Source organism: Aulostomus chinensis, chromosome 8 (assembly GCF_037954235.1).
Source record: "Aulostomus chinensis isolate RoL2024-O1b breed Wild chromosome 8, RoL_Achi_v1.0, whole genome shotgun sequence".
Classification (NCBI taxonomy): Eukaryota; Metazoa; Chordata; class Actinopteri; order Syngnathiformes; family Aulostomidae; genus Aulostomus; species Aulostomus chinensis.
Window position 1 is genome coordinate 18,026,123 of NC_141327.1, and position 21,440 is coordinate 18,047,562.

The window sequence follows — 21,440 nt, forward strand, 5'->3', positions numbered from 1 at the left end:
TTTTTTTTCTCCTCTGACGTTGTTAGTTTTGAAAACGTGGAGAAACTGCATGCACTAGGACCACGCGGAAACAGCAAAAACTGTAGCAGGTATGTTTAAAATCAGACCCCCCCCCCCCCCCCCCCCACAACCACCACCACCACCACCACCGTCATGAGAGACATTCCGAGCCCTTTGACCCTGTTCACGATAGGAAGGGACGCAAGTGTAAACAATAGACACAATTTTGATTGACAGTCGGCGTTGTTTAATGTAAGTGACCAAATACACGTTATGTTCAGTTTCCCAATTGGCAGTTATCAAGTGTGAAGTGATGAACGTTAGTAAGTTTACACCTTTTACAATGAGTTGAATTTTGCAGCTGTCAACGAGCTAACTTTGCCTAAGCTAACAACACCTGCGTTGATTGGCTAAGTGAGGTGTTTCAGTAGGCCACACGGCCCTACGCTAGGATTGCGTACCTAATCGCGCATGCGTGACTCACGCTGAGCGGAAACTGGCGTCGTGCTCAGACATGGTAAACCAGCTGATAGCACTTTCAACATGGCCCTTCATTTCCTTTAATTATTTATCTTAAATTGCAGATTAATCACAAGCAAGATTGATGTGTAGATATCAGTTACTTTTTTGCTGTTAGGAGAATACGCTGTTAGGACTGTGAGAGGATAATAGCGTCTATATTTTCAGTTGTTTAACGTAGGCTTCATACACAGCAGGGGAGTATTATTCATTCATGGAGTTGTGCTGTTGTTTTTAGGAACAAGAAGACAATGACTGTGAACAGGTGGGAGGAGCTAGTAGTGAAGAGGTGAGTTGCAACCGCACTCCAAAGATGTATCACACCAGACTAGTGCTTTGAGGAACTGATGGGACACACAATCACCTGTTTACAGCCGTGTTGGCTCCTGAAGCTAAGAAAGCATTACATCCTGTCCTCGTTCCTCGTTTGTCTTGATGATGAGTAACGTGGATTAATTGTTTCCTACTGGACAAATTAAGATGAATGGTGGTTTAAGCCTATAATGTTTGTCAAGCATGAAGGCTGTCTGCGGGTGACACATCTGTCTACCACATCTGTGATAGTGTCTGTAATTGAGCTGAAACGATGTGTGTGTGTGTGTGTGTGTGTGTGTGTGTGTGTGTGTGTGTGGATAACCCTTGTGTGGTATGTGCTCCATGACCTGGTGCAGTGGATTTGTCACACTGTATTTTCAGCTCTACTTCATTATAAAAAATTAAGATGAGACATACTGATGAACCTTTGATGCTCCGTCACTCCGCTAATACATCTTTTTTTTTTTTTTAATACATCTAATCATGTGAGGTTTTTTTTTTGTTTCTGCTTGTAAATTAGCAGAGTAGTTGAATAATCTCTCATAGTCCCTTACAGTAAATAACATATGGTTAAATTTCAGGGTTCTCTTCAGTGGCCCTAATTATTCAGGGTAAATAACAACATGAAAAATATATTCTCTCTTCAGTTTCAGTCCCAGAGTTCTACCTCAGTGCAGCTGTTTGCTCTCGTACTGATTATTATGGGCCGCATGCAGTTGCGGCTGGCTTCAGTCAATCAATCAATCAGTCAGCTTTTATTTATAAAGCCGGAATCACTAATCTGAATTTGCCTCGAGGGGCTTCACTTGTCACCATTGTTTAAAAAAAAAAAAAAAAAGGAAGTCAGTCTGAAGCTTAATTGTGATAAACAGCTGATCAATTTCCATTCTGCCATTTCAGTGACATGGAAATTGTTCCCGACTGTTAATAAAGTCGTCTTTGACCCTTGATGTCATGTCTTCTTCATTGGGAGATTCTTTAGCTGCAGAAATCAATACTTGTTCCCGCAACATCTAACCTCACAAAATATCTCCAAATATTAGTTAAATTATTTTGGGAAATATGCATACACTACCAGTCAAAAGTTTGGACACACTTCCTCCTTTAATGGTTTCTCTTAATTTTCATGACGATTTACATTGTAGATTCTCACCGAAGGCATCAAAACTATGAATGAACGGTTATGGAATTAATGCAGTAAACAAAAAAGTGTGAAATAACTCTAAACATGTTTTCATATTGTGGATTCTTTATAATAGCCACCCTTTGCTTTCCTCTCAGTGAGCGACATCATGAAGCTCATTGAGAGAAGGCCAAGGGTTCGCAGCGCTGTCAACAAACTAGCAAAGGGTGGCTACCTTGAGGAATCTAATATATAAAACATATTTACAGTTTTTTTCACAAATTTGTCCTTGCTCCATAATTCCATATATCTTGCTTCATGTATTTGATGTCTTCAGTATGTATCTACAATCTAGAAAATAGTACAAATAAAGAAAAAACATAGAATGAGAAGGTGTGTCCAAACTTTTGACCGGTAGAGTATACATACGCAAAAATCAAGTTTTATCCAAAGGTATAGAATATGCCCGCAAACAAATATAAATCAAAAATAATTAACACACAATGTCTGTTTTTTTGTTGTTGTTGTTTTTTTAAGAATCCGATACAATTCTTGATATTTTCACTGGAGGTCAGGAGAGGTTGCTTTGCTTCATCTATTCAGAGATAATTTTTTTTAAGCCTCTGCAGTTTTTCCCAGCAGGTTCCCAGATGAGCGATTTCATTCTTCGCTGTCTTTGTCAACTCTACTTCATACGTATTAGATGATGAAAATATTAAGAACATTTCTTAGTGTATCCCAATATAACAGCACCACAAATGACAGCCTCCAAAATAAAATAAAATGAAATGATCAAATAAATCAACTCTCAGGCAGTTCTATTAAAACCTAAATATAATTATTGTGACAGTAGCATTTATTGCAGGACTGCTTTATAATTCCACTGTTATTACACTGTTAAGTTTGATGTTGGTGTACCTAATAAATTGGAAAATTAACACTTTGTTTCATTGCATTGTTCATTTGCTGTTTCTTGTGTGACTGAACTTTAGTCAACATCTTCATAAGTCAAGAAAGATTGTGATTGTTGTTCTTCTAGCATCTCAAAACTTGACAAATGTGTAAAATTGTATCAAACTCAGCAGTGAAGCTGATCGGTAATCTGAGATAAAAACAGGAAATTGCGGGGCGGGGGGGGGGGGGGGGGGTCTATAGCGTTTCGCTACAGATAAGCCATCATAGATGAAATGCTCCAGATCAATTTCAATCTAAGTGAATCTTAAGCTAATGGTAATTGGCAGCCACAGGCAGGCTCGATATTCCTGAAGCTGATTGTTGCTCATAAATCATCAATTTTCCATCTTAACTGGTGAAGGGGGGAGGACACCAAATGTTTTCTTTGAAGGATGAATAAGCAAATAAAAGATGGAGATGAAACCAGTCGAGGTAAATGTTTTTTTTTTCCTGAATGAATTTATCAACTGAATGAAACAGACGGTGAATGTCAGAATGGCTCACACTGCATGTATCACTTGATTACTTCTTCATAACCAAGACTGAACCTTAGAAGCGTGGACGGCAGGACGGGTGTTGACCTCTGACCTCCAGGTCCTCTGTCTATGAAATCCAGTCCTTATTTCCAGTGTAGTGTCAAATTAATCTACACGGATATGGAAAATTAAATTGAAAAACCCTTCCAAGGGTTTAGTCCAAATGTTGAGAATAAATTTGGCATTTGCAGATTGAAGTCAACTGACGTGTGTTAATGAATATGTCTTCATCTACAGGAGGCTGTTTGTTGAAGAATTGGTGAAACAAACATGGAGGAAGTGGCTGCATGTTCATGTCTTCTCAAAATGGTATTTCAACAATTGGACTTTAATCCTGCCATTTTGAGTTTCTTCTCAAACTACAACTTAATTTTCAACATTGAAAATGAAAGGGTCTTTTTGACTGCATGCCTGCCAGTGCTCCATACACGTTCCTGCCTTAATATGTGCGCTCGTTAGAATCATGGCCATGTCAGGCACAATTATTCTAAAACCATGCAGATTACTGATCAGTGACGGTTTATATTTTCATGTGTGTGGCCATGTAGTTCACTGTAGTAACCAAGACACCCAGATTTTTTTCATGATCCATAAACATTTAGGTTTAAATTTATTCATTTTCAAAGAAAATTGTTAAGAATGGAGGCTTTTAATGCAGCATAATGTAGTTTTGCTCAGAGACAATGTGGCTACTGCTGGTGTCAAGAGGTAAAGTACAGGTTTCTGGTGCCTTCTGGTGATTTGAAAACTATATTTTAGCATCATTTGAAGGGAAACCACTGATTTTTTTGACAGCAAGAGACTAGCAGAAACCTGTGTTTACACAAGGTTAAAAAAAGATCTACTTCATGCTAGTATAGCAGAGTTTTCTTGTTTTTTTTGGTGTTGTTTGTTCTTGTTTCTCATTGTAAGTTTTTCTGTTCTGTAAAAGTGCCAAACACACGACCTTAGATAAAGACTGCAATATGTTCTGTGTCGGCGTGTGTGCTAATGAGCGAGAGTTGAAGTAACAGACATAACCATGACAGGATGTGTAAGCAGCGAATTGACCAGTCAAGTGGAATGTTTTTGTCTCTGGATGTACAATATGTGGAGAAACTAAGTGATTTTGTGGGCATTGATGTTTCCCCAGTGAACATGAGATAATACCCACAATCAGTTAAACCTCACCGCAGTGCATCATTGTTCCAAGTTACTGCAGCTTGGCAGTGCCTCACTATTGTGCCTTTGCAGTCTGGACTGGGAATCTGGTCAACCACTGCAAACCAGAATTCCGCAGACCTCCTGGAATGACCTTCATGAAAATAGGTATTCCAGTTTGATGGCCAAGCTTTGTTTGTTTGATCTCCAGAGCTCAGGATTTAGGAAAAACAGCCTTTTGGCAGAAGCAGCAGTTTTGTGATGATTTTCTGGTGATGCTTTTCAGCCTGTGAACAATGTAATAATGAGGCTGTAATGAGCACAGCAAACTATTATAGTCATGAAACTGATCTTTCTCAGTATCGCGATGAGGTAAAGTGATTTTGTATGTAGATGTTCGACAGTAGAAATTAAAGTATGTGCTGGATAGTGTACGCTCTTTAATCCCACAACTCATATGTACCTTATTTTCATTTATAGAATGTTTGAATTCAAGAAATGTAATGGCAACTACTGGATAAGCACATGATGCGTTTGTGTAAAATATAGCTTTAACGGGGAGGTTTTGACGCGATGCACTGATGACACCGGCATCATTTCATTTGAATTCAGTCTTGAGAAGGTGTGCGACGACGCTAAAATGAAAATAATCCAAAAATGAGAATGTTTTGGAAATGTTAGCGATAGGAAGTATCGATATTTGAGGTGCAGCGGGGTAAAACTAAAATTTTGTGTTTGTACTCGTTTCCTCTAAATAAGGGTTGTATTTTAGGGCTACTCTGACTACAAGTATATGCAAAGCATATTTGTCTGCATCTTGAGTGAAAACCCCCCGTGGCGACAACTAGCAACAACTGTCAACTCTTCAGTCAAGCAGAAACATGGGTAGATCCAGTGTGTTTCGGTGTGTGTCCACGTGTGCACACGTCCCTGAGTTGATGTTCACATTTCACGGTGTGATCCCAGCTATCACTGACACCATGTTTTTTGAACAATATATATATTATGCCTTTCCGTTCTTATTCCCACATGAGTCTTCTTTCACAGTTTGACTGTGGCTGTGACACATTCTCAGTAATGACACCATCTGCAGAGATTAAGGGCTTCCCTTTTGTCTGAAAGACGACGATATTTCAAAGGAGGCTCTTCAGGAATAACTAATTATTGATTACCTCACAGATTCATACTAAAGATTTTGTAAATACCATTCATGAAAGACAAAATATGTTTTCCTTCTTCAAAGGTAAACTGTCACCAGAGGCTTGGACCGACTTTCACAAGCATTTGTTGAGCGTTAGTGAAGTTGAAGTTGAAAATTTTGAAGGCGCACTCACGTACGGAGTTGAAGACGTACTGACTGAAAACTTGAGTTATACATGTTATTATTTTAGTGGTGTTCTGCCTGGTCTTATACTGACACCAAATTAATATTAATCCTCCAAAAATTATGGGAGTAAATTTCTTATTTATAACAGAGAATCTAACAGCACCATACCTATCAAAGAAAAGTATATTTTTTTTAAGTTCTTGATATAATAAAAGTTCCAATAAGAGATCTCAGGAAAAGGAATTTGACAGACCTCCTGAAATATTTATATTTCAGTGACAGATACCCTCGAGCAGTGAAAATAAATATAATTAGAGCAAAAGAAGGGAATCCAAGTATGGATGAAGTAAAAAAAAAAAAGCATTGGACTTTGCCCAGGGAAATCACAAAACACCAGTTTCACATTTCTAACTTCTAAAAAAACATGATCTTTTTAGTTTGCCCAACTTAAAGGAAAAACTAGCTTCAACCTTGGTGATTATTTTCTAACCCTTAGCGAGGGTGCGTGACCCCAACCAGACCGTAACACATTATAACAGAGGTATTTTCAACAATGGTGTGTGATGGTTATTGAAAACAGCATGTCAGATGTATCTCCTGTCAGTGGTTGGAGGACTTCAACATATCTCTAAAACCTCTACCAACACCATGCTTTGCTAGTTTGAGATTTTTGAAGCAACATATTTCAAGTGTTGATTATTAGGGAATGATTCCTGTTAGTGATTGCAGTGCACGTCAGGAATCACATGCACCATAATTCACACTTGCTGACTTGTGCTTTGTTGTTTACACCATTATTCAAAACGAGTATACCTTTGTCTTAAAGATCCGTCACATCTAAGTGGACTCACGACTGCCAGAACACCAAAGAGAAACATATTCCAGGCTATTAGCTAGGCAGTTCAAAACAATAGTTTAGGTTACATTTCGAATGCACTGTTCTATAACAGTGAAGATCAGAATGCAACATGAATGAGGTCTGGATTCCATTTCCTCCTAAAGACAAAATAGAGGTTGATAGGAAAGACCCAGTGTTGTCAGTCAGTTGAAACTGAAAGCCGAACTGCCCGACTACTCTGATCTAGTGATCTACAATTTATTCAGTACAGCTCGCCACACACTGACACTTTGTGAATGTGGGACACATAGATGACACTGTTGGCCGGAGTCCAGCTGCCAAATCTTTTAATGAGCCTGTGTGTTGGCTAGTATATGGATTCAGTATTTGTAGACATGAAAAAACACATGAATCATTTCACAAATATTAATAACAGCTTCAAATAAAACTTGGCAGGTGCAAAGCAGATGATTTGACAACTTGCTAAGTGTTTGTTTTCATGGATGGAGAAAAAATAATTCATAACTAAAAGTATCTCTTCCAGTTGTGGTCTAATATCCTGTAGTGCTGGGAAACTGACGCTTTTGTTTCCTTTTCAGCAGTATCCAGAAAGTGTCTATCTATGTCTGTGGCTGAGAACGCGGTACCCAATCATACATATTATGAACAGGGCTCTTAGTCAATTAAGGATGTGGCAACTTTCACACGAGCCGTCTATTCTGGCCAAACCGTGACCTTTCCCTAAATCGAAATCCAACCTCAGCACAGGAACAAGCCAATGACTGACATGCAGTCTTAACATGTTGTTGGCCCGCTGACATTTTAGTGTAACTGCAGTACTACCACAGTGGAGCTACTCACGAGCTCATTACTTCCCTCAAAATGATTGTACGTGAACGATACATGAAACTGTTATGTGTTGGTTATGAGCTAGACTGTCTTGATGGAACTCCATTTCTAGTACAGAAGTCAACATGCATTTTTTATGACCCACTTATTACTGAAATTACTTATTAATTACTTACTAAATGATATCCAAACAGCTGAAATTGAACACAACTGATGCAATGCAAAGCTTTTGTAGTGCCTGTGTGTGTGTGGGTGTGAGCGTGGGTGTGTGTTTGTGTAAGTGGTTGGGGGTTGTGTCCGACTGTCTGTTTCGACGAGTGTATGTGTATTTTATTTTCACAGTACTGTTGCTATGCGAGTTGGTGCAGATGCTATCCAAAGGATTTTCAGCTTTGCTGTTTTCAGCTCAAGCCCCTCTGCTGCAGCATGGGAGGGGCTGAGGCCCTGCATGGATGTTTCCATCCACTTGTCAAACATCAACTGCTTGGTCAACAACTGCAGATCTGTGGTTGCCCTAACATGATAATCATCGTAAGATATAACTTCAAGTAGTACTTAATCAGACCCGGATTTATTTGTAAAATACAGTTTTTCCAGTTCTGGCCAGTACTGCATTTCCTTGTCTTTGCACCTGTCCTCTGCACATTTGTTCTACTGACCTTTATGGGACTCTGATTGTCTCTCGAGAGACAAATGGCAGCCTAATTATTTTATGAGCAAATAGAGAAAGAAAATGAATAAAGTGATTTTTAATTTAAAGTGTTAAACATTCAATTTCCTTGTCATAAAAAAGATTTTAATTGTTTTAGCATTTTTAATATTGTACAAGGTTCGTTTAAAAGCCTTTGCAGTGACTGTAATTAAATTTTTTTTTGTAGCTCATCCCAAGAAGATGGAGCTGCTGCCCACATGAGCTCCGTAATCAGCCTTGAGTACAGCTCAAGCTGTACACACACGAGGAGTGATACGACGGCAAGTGTTAAGGGACGTCGTCTCACATGAAGGTGAGGACTTGTCTTTTTTAGATTAATTGTTTGAAGTTCATGACATGTTTTGATGTGAAACACATATCAGGAATTCAAGTCAATGAAGACATGATTTTAGTCTTCTAGTGCTTAATTTCAGTGACATAATAGGGGATTCAAGACATTGGAAAAGCACTAAATGTGCTTATTTTTAGCGCATGTGTACTTCGTGACAGTCAGTAAGCTGCGTAAAATCTGCTGGTACTATGTCTACAGTGTAGTCATGGACATGAGCTGCTCTCCTCTCTTTGTGAGCTGACAGGTTTTTTCATGTGGTTACAGTATGTGCATTTTGCATATATTGTTTGTGCACCTTGTCTGTGTGTAGAAGACTTGAATGGATGTTTATATCCCCAATGACACACACAAGGTCAGCACTACCCAGCACTACAGCTCCTGCTCTATCAGCAGCCAGCTCTCAGGCTACTCTTTACATTTGCTGCCACTAGATGGCGGTGTGGCTCTGTATTGAAGCCCCATACAGACAAACTGACTGTTCAGTACATCTAATACATAGACTCACAGTGCTCATCAACATTTAGTGGTGTGTTATTTACAGCCCTCCAGCTGTTGCTGTAATCTCGCATTTGAGCAGTGTGAATTTCTTTCTGGATCATATGAAAATAGTTGTGTTTCAGGTAGGCGTAACAGTATAACTCAACAGTAATTGTGTTAAAGTAAAAAGGCGGGCACAGGCACTTTGAATTTTACACTTCACACTTACACGCACACACACAAACACATGCACACATACATACACACACACACATACTCTATGAATCTCTTGTCTACGGATGTACATAAAAAGAGGCATCAAAGTGACACAGTAATGTAATAGACGTCAGACCAGCATGTATCTAAATATAAATGATGTGATGATAATTACAGTACACCGTGATCCTTTAATCTCTGATGAAGAGACATATGTAATTGCCTAAAACTGGATCATTGCCCAGATCTAGGAGCGGTATGAAATTCAATTCATACGTAAGAAACTGTCAAATATGTCTTGAGTGTTGATGACGTTACACCTCAGAATCAGCTCAAGATTAGAATCAACACCTAGCTGATAGAGCAAAGTCTCATCATGTAGCCTCACACTTGTGTTTGGTGTAAATGTTTCCCTGCGGCGTGACATCTTCACCTCAAGTATTTTGGCATGCAACACCTTACATCAACTACTTGCAACTGCTGCTGTTAAAATTTTCAAATAGATGCCACGCAATCCTGGGTGATTTTTTTTTTTTTTGTTCAAAATCTGTTAACAGAATTAAAATAGATTCACGTCCCCAAATTCTTCCTTGTCCCTTGCTACATTCTTCCAAGATTGTAATTAGTAGCTGATTACATATTCTAAGTAACTTGGCCAACACTACTCCTATTTTTTATGAAACATGTTATAAAGCATTGAGGAATGCATTTTTTTCCTAGGGAGTGGAAGTAAGGACAACATTTATTCTTGAATCGTGTCTTGTTCAAGAAACTCCATTCAGTAACTCATCAAGGGTTTGTGCTCCTACCTGTTCCTGACGCAAAACTTTAAATGACACAAGTTTGATATTGACTGGTTAACAGATCTCTGCTATAGCTGCCTCATCATCGGTGAATAGCTGAATCAGACATCTAGAAACCAGTTTTTCCTTGGAAGGGTGTTTTGTTTTTTTTTTGTCAAGGTTCACATACAATTTCTGTGGTTGCAGAAAAACAGCTGTTTCCTATGTGCACTTCAGAAAAGTGTTCCTTGTCCTTGGTCGATCCATGCAATCTCATTAGATGCTACTTTTCTGCAAAGGTTGTTCCGTGGATGAATTTGTTGCTCACAAAGCAAAGTAAAATGTTGCCTGGCGTTGACCCAACCTTGCACTTGAGCTTGTTCTCAAGAGGAGGAGAAGGAGAAGTTTCATTTACTTTTGTGTACATGGTTTGCCAGTGACATTCTAATTACTGCACCGGAAGCCATGACAGTTTCTTTTTGCATGATAAACTGCAGGATCGCTGGAGGACAAGAGACAGCAGATGATCAATGTTCATCTTGCGTGATTCATGTATCTCTTGTTTCTCTTACAGAACCACATTTTTTTCTCCTCATGTGATTTACTGTAATTTTGTGTGTGGAAAAATAAGACTGCTTACCGTGCAGCAAACCATCAAAGTGCAAGCAGTGTTGTTAATGTGAAAATTAGTGCAATGTAGCACAAGATGCTAAAGCTGCATCTATGTGGTTGCTCAACGAGTATGTTTGTCTCAAGTTACAGCGAACTACAGTAGAGGATGAATGAGGAGCCACTTCAATACTTGACGTTGGTATGCTCACTGGCTACATCATTGTGTAAATACAACTTAAGACAAATTTAGCCTTGTACTAGTTCTGTCGCTTGCTTACTTCCTCTTGTTCCATGATTCTCAAACTGGGTGTGCCCTCAGGAATGTGCACAGACGTGTCATAGGGAATGCGAAAAAATTTGTAGTATACTCTTAAAACCCTTCATCTGAAATAAACGAGTATACCCCCCCCCCCCCCCATTGAGTAAAGAGATGCTCCTGCTGTTCCTCTGATCCATGGCATTCATACGCCTAAAGGCACCAACACTAGCCAATCAGAGCCTGAGTGAGGCAGTGGGCGGGTCTTCTCGGGATGTGCACCCATTACACCTATGACCATTTCCTCCTGGGTTGGAAAAAAATAAGGCCCTTCAGTGCCAAATATGTCACATATGAATAAATGTTTGAAAGACTGTGGGCTTAGCACAGTATCTGACAGAGCTAGCACTAATGATAGCGGGATTAGCCTAGCCACTTGTGGTGCTAGAAGGCGCACGCAGCAGGAGGTTGAATGTTTCAGGGATTCAGGACTCAAAAGTGTTTGGGAATCCTTGCTGTGGGACAAAAAAAGGCTGTAAGATTACTGTAAGAAATATAACTGATGAAACAAAAGGTGATTGAAGAGAGATTTGGGGCCCAATGGAAATGCATAATATGTATCATTATGTTAATACGTTTGGAGGGGCCCAACAAAATCGTCCTAGGCCTCTTGCTACAATTTTCCATCAAGGTCACTTGATGGTGCTTCCTGATCTTCGCCTCAAGTGCACTACATGCCTCATCTTGTGAATAAACATTTTAACAACAGGAAATCAGATTGTCTTCTCAGCCCACCCACTTGGCTCTCTGTAGAAGAGGACGGAACATCTCTGCAGAGGCTCCATCGCTGTGGAGCCGCAGACACATGAGACAAATTGGCTAAAAATCATTTTCAGGGTGACTCCCACTTAGCTTCTTTCATGTAGAGCCAAATTTGAACAAACTATCAAATATACACACTTACAACACACACACACATACAAAGAGACAAAGACCCATGACATTATAATGCATGGAAGCATCCACCCACCAACACACACACACACGCACTCACTCATACAGCTTAGTCTCGCGGCATGCCAAAACTGGGGTCACAGCCACTCGTGGTGAATGAGTGCCAAACAGACTAGAGCAGATGAAGAGATGAGGGAAGCCCAAACACACACTCTTGCTTTCTCTCGCTCTCTCTCTCTCTTTCAGCTGTGCCTTGCTTTGTATGTGCCCCTGATCCCCCTTGTGTCGTTTTGTCTCAGGGCTCTGACCTAAACAGTTTTTCACCCATTAGCCTTATTAATCTTTTTAATCAGTCAAGTGTTCACACCCGTTAGCATCAGCGTTAGACGCAGACAAACCCGGTGGGGATTAACATTCTGCAGGTTAGTCATGATGTCAGCCACAGCCTCAAAAGAGAAACGTGTCCCATTAGCCGCAAATAGGTGACTTGTCCTCAATTACAGACCAATACAAGATAATCACACTTAGTGACATTTTAGAAAAGAGGGGAAGCATGGAGCGAAAACACACACAGACACACACACAAGCGCGCGCAAACACACACACGGACATATAAAGTTAAGAAGTGGAGCAGGTTAAATGAAGCGAAGGAGACAAGGAGGGATGAGTTAAATGAAGGAGAGAAGAGTAGCTTTCCTCTGCACCTCATCCTAATCTGTTGTGATTGTATCCATAGTCAGGTCTGTCCATGGCCAGATGGTCAACACACACACATACACAAACACACATTTATGCACACAGATTCTCCATCATCTAAATTCTTACAGTAAAACCATGTGCAATACAGTTAATTTGCAATGTACCATGTTATTTTTTCACTAAAAGCAAATAGGTGGAAAAGGAAGAAAATACTAGGAAGAGGCTAAGTCATATTCAATTAGAAAAGGAAGATGAAAGAGAATAAGAAAAGAGAGAAAATAAAGGATAAAATAAGACTTTTTTATCTCCTCTTGTGTTGTTGACGCATGTGACTGTTGGGAGCCGCTGGCAAAAAGGGTTTGTGTTCAATCACACTTTCCTCTGAGACGGAAATTAGAGTGAAGCCTCATGGCATACACATGCGCAAAAGCTTGCACACGCACGCGTGCATGCCCTTAGCACATGGACTCACATGTATCCACACACTGCGCTTGTCTTTCTCTGAACAACCAGAGAATGCCTGCCTCTGCCTCCCTTGCTGGCTGGAAGCTCAGGGGCAAGTCTGACATGAATCCCGTCTGATGCCTGTTTTTGCACTCCGATAATTCAATTAGGAGGATGGCCAGTGCGCTGTTGCACACACTGGTCAGAAGTTGTGCCAAAAACCCCAGGCCATGAGGTTACAGTGAGGAGGGATGCGTTACATGATGTTACCTGCACGTGCTGACAAGAAGAGACAAGGTTTCACCTATGGGGCATCTTAGCTGGCTCAATAGCAATATAACTAGACTACCTCTGCACAAAGGCTGCTTAGATGTGTTAACCCATGAAACTCCACATCCATACTCTCAAAACACCTTACATTTGTCTGAAAAAAGCACGATGTAAATGGAAATGCTCATTAGATTGAACCTTACACCATATGCAACCACTTCTCATCTTGCAACATTAAATTACATTTCAAATAGCAAGATTTTCTTGTTCCCAATGTCTGTTCTATACACAATGCACCCTTTTCCATCTGTATAAAACACAGTAACCTCTCTAACATTACTGTACACCAATTCACACCTACATCTGACGCTTTTGACAGCAAGTGTCTGTATAAAGAACAGTGGTAAAAGGTCATGGTCACATTATGTATTTTTTGTGAGATTGCACTGTTGATTCTAGTTTGCAACGGGTCAAAAATCTTTATAGGGACTGTGACTATAAACAGCTGCTGCAGATAAACAGACCGAAGTTACAGCAATAACATTCAGTGAAAATCAGCAGCAGCAAATAAACATGGACTGATGGGGTATACAGAACATTAGTTATTTTTTTACACAAAATTAATGCTCAACAAAACTGAGAATATAATGTGTATTTGTAGATTTCTAGACATTTACAGGGGGGGGGGCAGTAATAACAATGACTTGTACTGCATATTGTCCGTACACACAATAAAAAAAAAAAACACATTAACACACAAGCAGATCACATATGGTCATCTCTGTTGAGACAGAAATCCAGAAAAGTCACTCACCCAGAAAAGTCTTGCACCCCCCCATCTGCACACGCACACACACGTAATGCCTCACATTTCTTGCCCTCCTTCTACTCCACTGCCCAGCTAATGTCATTCTTGACATGACACCAATGTTTTTACTTCCTCTTACATGTTGAGGAGCACTGAACATCATGTCCTCTTAACTAGGGCAAGCAGAAGGCCATTGCGGATGTTTCTGCTCTGAGGACTTTGTGTGTGTGTGTGTGTGTGTGTGTGTGTGTGTGTGTGTGTGTGTGTGTGTGTGTGTGTGTTCATGTGTTGTTCTTGGTATCTTTTAAAAGGGAGCACTATTGTTGGAGGGGAGGTTGTGCCTCTGAAAGCAAATTTCACTCAGGAAGCATTTGTTCCGGGAGGAGATGAGTAAGGAGGTGAGTTGTTTTTTCCCCACACACACACACACACACACACACACACACACACACGCACACGCACACACACATGATGCACAGACTATAAGCTCACACAAGCATACACGCACACACACACACGCGCACACACACACACACACATGATGCACAGACTATAAGCGCACACAAGCATACACGCACACACAAACACACACACACACACACACACACACACTTATATCCACTCCTCCTGAGGCAGAGAGAGGGGAGATGAGTTGATGGAGGGTTGCAGGTATGGTGGAGGATATTAAGGTGGTCTTATTTTTAGGGTGAAGCCTTTGCTCTTTTCACTGATGAAAACTATACAAGAGACATGAAAAATAGATGAATGGAAAGCCTTCTTTCCAGAATCATGAAGATTGAGGTAGAGAAGGACAGCAGTAGGGTAATGACTGAAGATAGAGGTTATTTATCCTTTCTCAAAGTGGTTTCACTGTGACCCCCCTCAGGGCACTTTGCCTTCAAGCATGAATGAAGCAACGCGTGCACGCATACACACACACACACACACACACACACAGTTCACAAGTTCAACAAGAGCCCTTTAACATGTGATGTGATCACATATGGTGCTCTTCACAAGGTCAGACACGCACACTGTAAGCCTGTGGTCTTTATGATAGTAGGGTATTCCCACTGAGATGGGAGGAAAGCCAAGCTGGGAGCATCGCAGGACACAAATCATGCAAAGCTGTAGAGCAACACATCTAAGACAACACAGTACTGAGCCGACGAGGAAGACAGTCAGTCAGAGAGAGAGAGAGACAATCTAAATACGGTAGTGACAGAAACTAATTCGAAGGCTCAACTACTCCCAACAGAATTGTCTTTCATAGTTGTACCAAACGGCTTTGAACTCAGTGAGAAGAGCTCATTCTTTAAATCTAAAGTCTTCCTGCAGGCTGCTCCTCACAGCGAGGGCAGACATCGAGATAGATTTCAGGCCCATGTTTGTTAACAGGACTTTAGGACAGTCAGCAGAAGAAAAATCTAGGGAACTCCAATGTTGTAGCCACCTCTACAGTTTGCTATCATCTAAATAGGGCTTCATAACTAACCGAAGTACAGACAGAATGAATTCACGAATAAATGGAAGATTCACAGTGACAAAGCATGGATACAAGAAAACAACAACAACAAAATGTGTTCAATTCTGCAAAAAAAAAAATTCTGGCTTTTTTTTTGTTTCCAATAAATCTCAGAACATTGGTGTGGGGCTTGTCCTGAAAAGACTTCTGACTCAGGATGACAATTTTTATGTGGCATGTTAACATTAAGGGACAATCTGTCAGCTATCATTCCCAAACCAGCATTGTAGCAAAAAACGTGTTTTTGTGCAAAAAAAAAAAAAAAGTATCACATAATCTGATATATCCGTCATATTTTTTGGTTATGTTTTTTTTTACAAAACTTTAAAAACTAAATGTCAATCTTACTTTGATCTGAAAATGGATTGCTGATTTTAATACTGTATTATCTGTTTCAGTATATTGTCCTTGGTCACAGACATTTTTCATGCTAGACATTTTGAGTTGATATATTGGAAAAAGTAAAGGTGTTCCAAAACAATGACTCCGTTAGATTAAAGTGACCCACTAAGCCATGAGAATGTGACAGTGAGCCAGTGTGCAGCATATAGAACCCTGAAAGCCAAGCAGCTAAACGGAACACAGACTTCATTGATTTTATTTTTGACACCAGTGAGTTTTTGTATTATGTCATTCAAGAAAAAAGTTCTAAAAGCAACTCCAGTGGCTACTTCCCCTATGTTCTGTCTAGAGTGTGTATGTATGTGTAAGTATATATATATATATATAGATAGATAGATAGATAGATAGATAGATAGATAGATAGATAGATAGATAGATAGATAGATAGATAGATATAGATATATATAGATATAGATAGCTAGATAGATATAGATATATATAGATATAGATATACTGTGTGTATATATAGATATATATAGATATAGATAGATAGATATACTGTATATATCAGAGATGTCACATTAACATGTTAATTAGATTAATAAATTAGATAAAAAATTAACGCGTTATAAATATTAACACAAAATTAATCAAGCCACAGTACCGTCCCCAGTACAGGAAGTAAACAACTTCGATATTCGACGTATTTAAACAGCACACAACGTATCTGGTTGTGTTAGACCTCATTTGAAAGCTGGTGGTCTAACGATTAAGTAGCACTCACCACCAACACCAATCCCGATGAATAAAGTTACTTGTAGCCGGAGCTGAGTTAGAATGTTGCTAGACTGACGGCGGGCGAAGGGTTATATCTACATTCCAACTTTGAACTCCCCTCATCGTCGTCACCCAAATTTTAAATCAGGTTGCTTTTCAATAAGACACCAAGAGTCCATATATGTGGAGGAATTCCTCCAATGATCAGTATTTACAGCATAATGGTTTACTTGGAAAGCTGTCCGGAGCACTACAGCTAGTTTTACTTGCACGGCCTCATACAGCTGCCAGTATTCATTTAATCAACACAACACGACTTCTTCGGTTATGGTGAAGCCCTGCTGAAGGCAAATATATCACACATGAGCCAATCAGTGCTTGGGTTGTTGAGCTTCAGCGCTGAAACCCCAATCAGGCCCCAGTTTACAGAATGGACCATGCATCATTTGATTGGGAAAGTAGATATTCTTTTAGTCAATAAACAGACGAAAAAAAACGTACCTTGCATGACGGTAAAAAGTTTGGTAGGCAACAACACGGCGCTTGAGTACTCGCCGTGCGTAAAGTTAGCTTGGCTGCGTAAAGTACTAGTCAATGTCGGTGAACGTGAGAGAGTGAGGGAAAAGATGGCCAGTAAGTGATTTTCGGCAGAGGAAGATGCTGAAATGGTGCTTCAATCGTCTGCCTCAGACCATCGGACGAGGAACCTGCGGTCCACCGTGAAGACATCGAGCAATTTTTTGCAGGAGAGGCCCCAGACATGGAGCTGTGAGTGACTGATCCGGTTGTTCCAGTTGTTCATTCAAGTACGAACAATTAATTTTAGGCATGTTATTGTTTACTTCTCTTTACTTTTACTGGCCAGTCAGCAGCCTGATTTGCATGAGGAATGTGTGAATTAGCTGCGTGAAGGGGGGGGGGGGGCACATTTATCTGCAGTAAGTCTGAGTTCATGAGTGGGATAGAGAGGCTGGAATTGCCTCACAAAAGCCTCAGTTATTATTGTCAGTCAAATTCAATTTCAATTTAGAATACAGAACAATTCATGTACACTTTTACAGTTTTATAGTTTTTTGATGTTGTTGATGATGATCTGCTGTATTGTTCTTTATTTGTTCTATTATTGTTATATATTTTTATTGTTGCAGTATGAGCTACCTGCATGCTTCGATGAGACCAAAATTGTGTTTGTTGGGCAAAGGGATCTGTTGTTATTGTGTTTGGGTGTCCAGATGTCCTTTTGGAGTCTTCAAATAGGACCCAAGGACAACGCATAGGACTTTGTGTGCCAAACACTGTATACAGGTCATTTTTTGACATTTTCACTCCAGATTTGAACTGTAGGAGGTCAGGACCTGTGTCTGTGGACTAGTGATGCCTGTTCACCCCTAGATGGTCATGGACCTAGTTTTTACTTGTCAAAATTCAGACAGATTAGTTGGGTGGAACTAAACACTCTTGATTGTAACCATTGTATCTCCTTGTCAGTGAATCACAGAATCAGTTGGACACTTCTGCAAGACACCTGAGAATGTTACCTTTCCAAAGAGACCAAGAACCCATCTGAGTCTTGAACTATGTGGCAACTGTGCTGCTTTTAATGTTGGCATGGCGTTATAACAAAACAAAACAAAAAATGCAGTGATCCTTAAAGGGTTAATTATAGCACACTTGAGAGGCAATTCAATGAGAATTTTACCTAGACACAAGCATTTTAAACTTGGCCCATTGAGGGACCCGTACTTGGCAGTGGCGTGTGTGTTTGTGTCTTTGTGTATCTGCTTGCGCAGGTCTTGAAAGTCTTCAAAAGTATGGAATTTTGAAAAGCTGTTCTCCAGACCAGAAATGCACAAAGAAAGCATGTAAAAACATGATATGATTTCGCTTACTGCTTGGTTCTGGAATGATACAAAATCAAAACTCGTGTAGCTATGTTTTCAGGTTGAACTTGTTTCCTAAACACAACAGGTACAATCTCAACCAAAAAAGGAAGCGCAGAAGTATAAAATGCATCAAGTTAAGGTTCAGATTCATTGTGTTTTTCAAACGATTCAAAAAGCGTTTTACTTCCTTTCCCCCCTTTAGCTTCCATGTTATTTGACCTCAGAATTCCAAATCAGTCCTAAATATTTGTTTCTTTTCACATCATTTCTCTGCCAACTATATATATTTTATTTTACCGCAAACGCTTCGTTTTAATGTTTCAATCGCTTTCATGTCACGTGACCTACAAACAAAAATTAGTACCAGATATTATATAGTATACTAGACTGGAAATATAGGACAACACTTTGTATTGCATTTAAGTACCTTCTATATTTCAAATGAACGTTTTGATACAAAATTCAACGGGTTTATTTTTCTTTTGCTGTTTGCTTGTTTAAAAGGCACAGTGCACATCAGTGAAACATTTTGGCTCTTAAATCCTTGTTGATGTGCCCGAGTTTGCAAGAAGTCCTAAGATGTGTCCTTAGAGAAGGAAAAGATGCTTTTTTTAACAGCTTCCATGTCAGATGACCCAGGGACTGAAACATATTAGTACCTGACCAGAATTACTAATACTTTATTTTATGACTTTATATTTTTGTGCAATTTTTTTTCTGTTCTTTGAAGACAACCTTTGTATAAAAGCTATTAGCTACACATAAATGCTTTTTCACATTTCATGCATCACTGTACTCTTTCGTATCTGACTCTTTATATGTGTGTTTGTAGAGGTAAATACAGTGTGTGCTTGTCATTTGATCTGTGCTGGCACTTTGATGTGATCTGATCACTTGTGATCTCTGGTTTTGGGGCTTTAGTGGCCTGTGGGATAAAAACACCATGGTGTCATCATGTTTTAAGTCTTTCTCTTCTGCTCTGCTAATTGGTAAGAGCCACAGGCTCTACTACAAGACAAATGCAGCGCCATCAGGCCCGCTGGGACACTGGGGAGTGCGCGTGAGTGTGTGTGTGATTGCAGGTGGGCGGCTGATTTGGTATTCAAGAGTGAATGTGTATGGGTGGATGTGCTAGCTCTGAGAATGATGGTGACTTCTTCTGATAGGAAACCTTTGCGTGATTATTTTGTAGTTTACAGTAAGTCTTACCAGGTCTGTCATTTTGATCTTGTGTCTGTTATATTGCTGAGTTTAATTTGTGATTTTCCTCTCTGGTCTAAGAGTGAGCATGCTGCTATGAGTGAACGTGGTGCCTGTGCTGCTGCTGCTGTCCTGCTCAGCCTCATCCAGTCAACAACTCTTGACAGCATGCTTAGGGTGGACGAGGTCAAACCTCTCCAGTGTGTCTAAACAACAATTCATACTTTAAACGGCCCCCTCTGCGACTCCTGCATTGTCCACCAGCAGCCATCTTGTGCCCTGAGCCGCCAGTTTCTCCGTGACAGGTTCAGTGGCTGCTTGGCTGTGGGTCATGCCTGAGCACGTGGGGCTGTATCTTGTCAGGAACCTGATGGCTCAACACTCGTGCTGCTTATCTCAAAGACAGCCTCACTGGCGGCACTGCAAGAGACGAGGTAGGAATAGGAAGGAACGGAAGAGTCAAGAGGAGGGTATGGGAGTAAGCAGTAGAACTGGGGAGGAAGGGTATCTGAAGATAAATGGGGTAGACTTAAGAAAGAAGAGAGGAAATGGAGGGCAAAGTTTAGAATGGATAGTCGAAGTGAGATATAAAGCAGAGAGAAAGGGAGGATTTGAATGGGACTAAGTGAGTGATGAAGGGAGAGATTTAAAAAGGAAATTGGGGGATTTAAGAGGATGGGATAGTGTGAAGTGGACAGAGGCAAGGAATAAAATGCAGAGATGCCAATTCTACGAACTAAAAAGCAACAGAAAAGGTGATAGAGATGTTGATTACCAAAAAAACAAAAGGGAAAAATCTCAGAAGTGGCGAGTGAAGGAAGAAAAAAAATGAACTAATAAGCCTCCTTGGGTGTTGTGAGTGACAGGAGAGGCAAAGGACCACGCGAAACAGAGGTGAAGACAAGTTAGCCGCTAACGCTTTCAAGCATCAGATAGAGAGTGATTACAACGAAGGATGACGCTAGCGTCGGTCCTGTTCTCTCCAGTTACAGAACATTGCACTTTTTGCATACGGCACCAGGAATATGAGAACAATTACCTGTATATTACTATGTTGAAGGAAGCTAAGCTTTATGTTTGTTCTTAATGGACAACTGTACAGACATCACAGGTGACCTTTTAAAGGCGAATGACTGCCCTCCCTTCCCCATTACCCCTCCCCCCCTTCTATAATGGAGGCAATTACCTCTCATCTTCTTATCTTATCTTGAGCCCTCTCCTCCAATTCTTTTTCTCTATCACTTTACTCCTCAGCAGTCCCCCCTCCACAACCCTTAAGTGTCAAATCTGTTTTTTTTCTTTAAAAAAAAAATGGAAGACTGTTTTTTTTATTTTTATTTTTTAAGAAGAGAAAAAAAAAAAAGCTGACAAGGAGGTTCCAATGGTGATTTGGCAGCGTGTCATTGCGGGTAATGACGTTTGGAGTTCCCAGTTTCATTGGACTACATTATAAAGTGTTTGATCTATATGCACCCTTCTTAGCACTCTTCTCCTATTTGCACTGTCGAGATCTCTGACAGGCGTAGAAATGAGACGGAAGACTCTAAGAGA

The 21,440-nt window shown here is 40.1% G+C and overlaps 1 protein-coding gene across 2 annotated transcripts in view; it reads left to right on the forward strand.

Annotated features, from left to right (window-relative positions):
• Window positions 1-764: 764 nt before the first annotated feature.
• pcdh7a (protocadherin 7a) overlaps window positions 765-21,440 on the forward strand; it is a 191,178-nt gene continuing 170,502 nt past the window's right edge. For both annotated transcript variants that reach the window (XM_086211400.1, XM_086211401.1), the window contains exons 1-2: window positions 765-808; window positions 8,480-8,605. The gene's annotated coding sequence lies outside the window, so the exon portion shown is untranslated. The remainder of the gene's footprint in view (window positions 809-8,479; window positions 8,606-21,440) is intronic.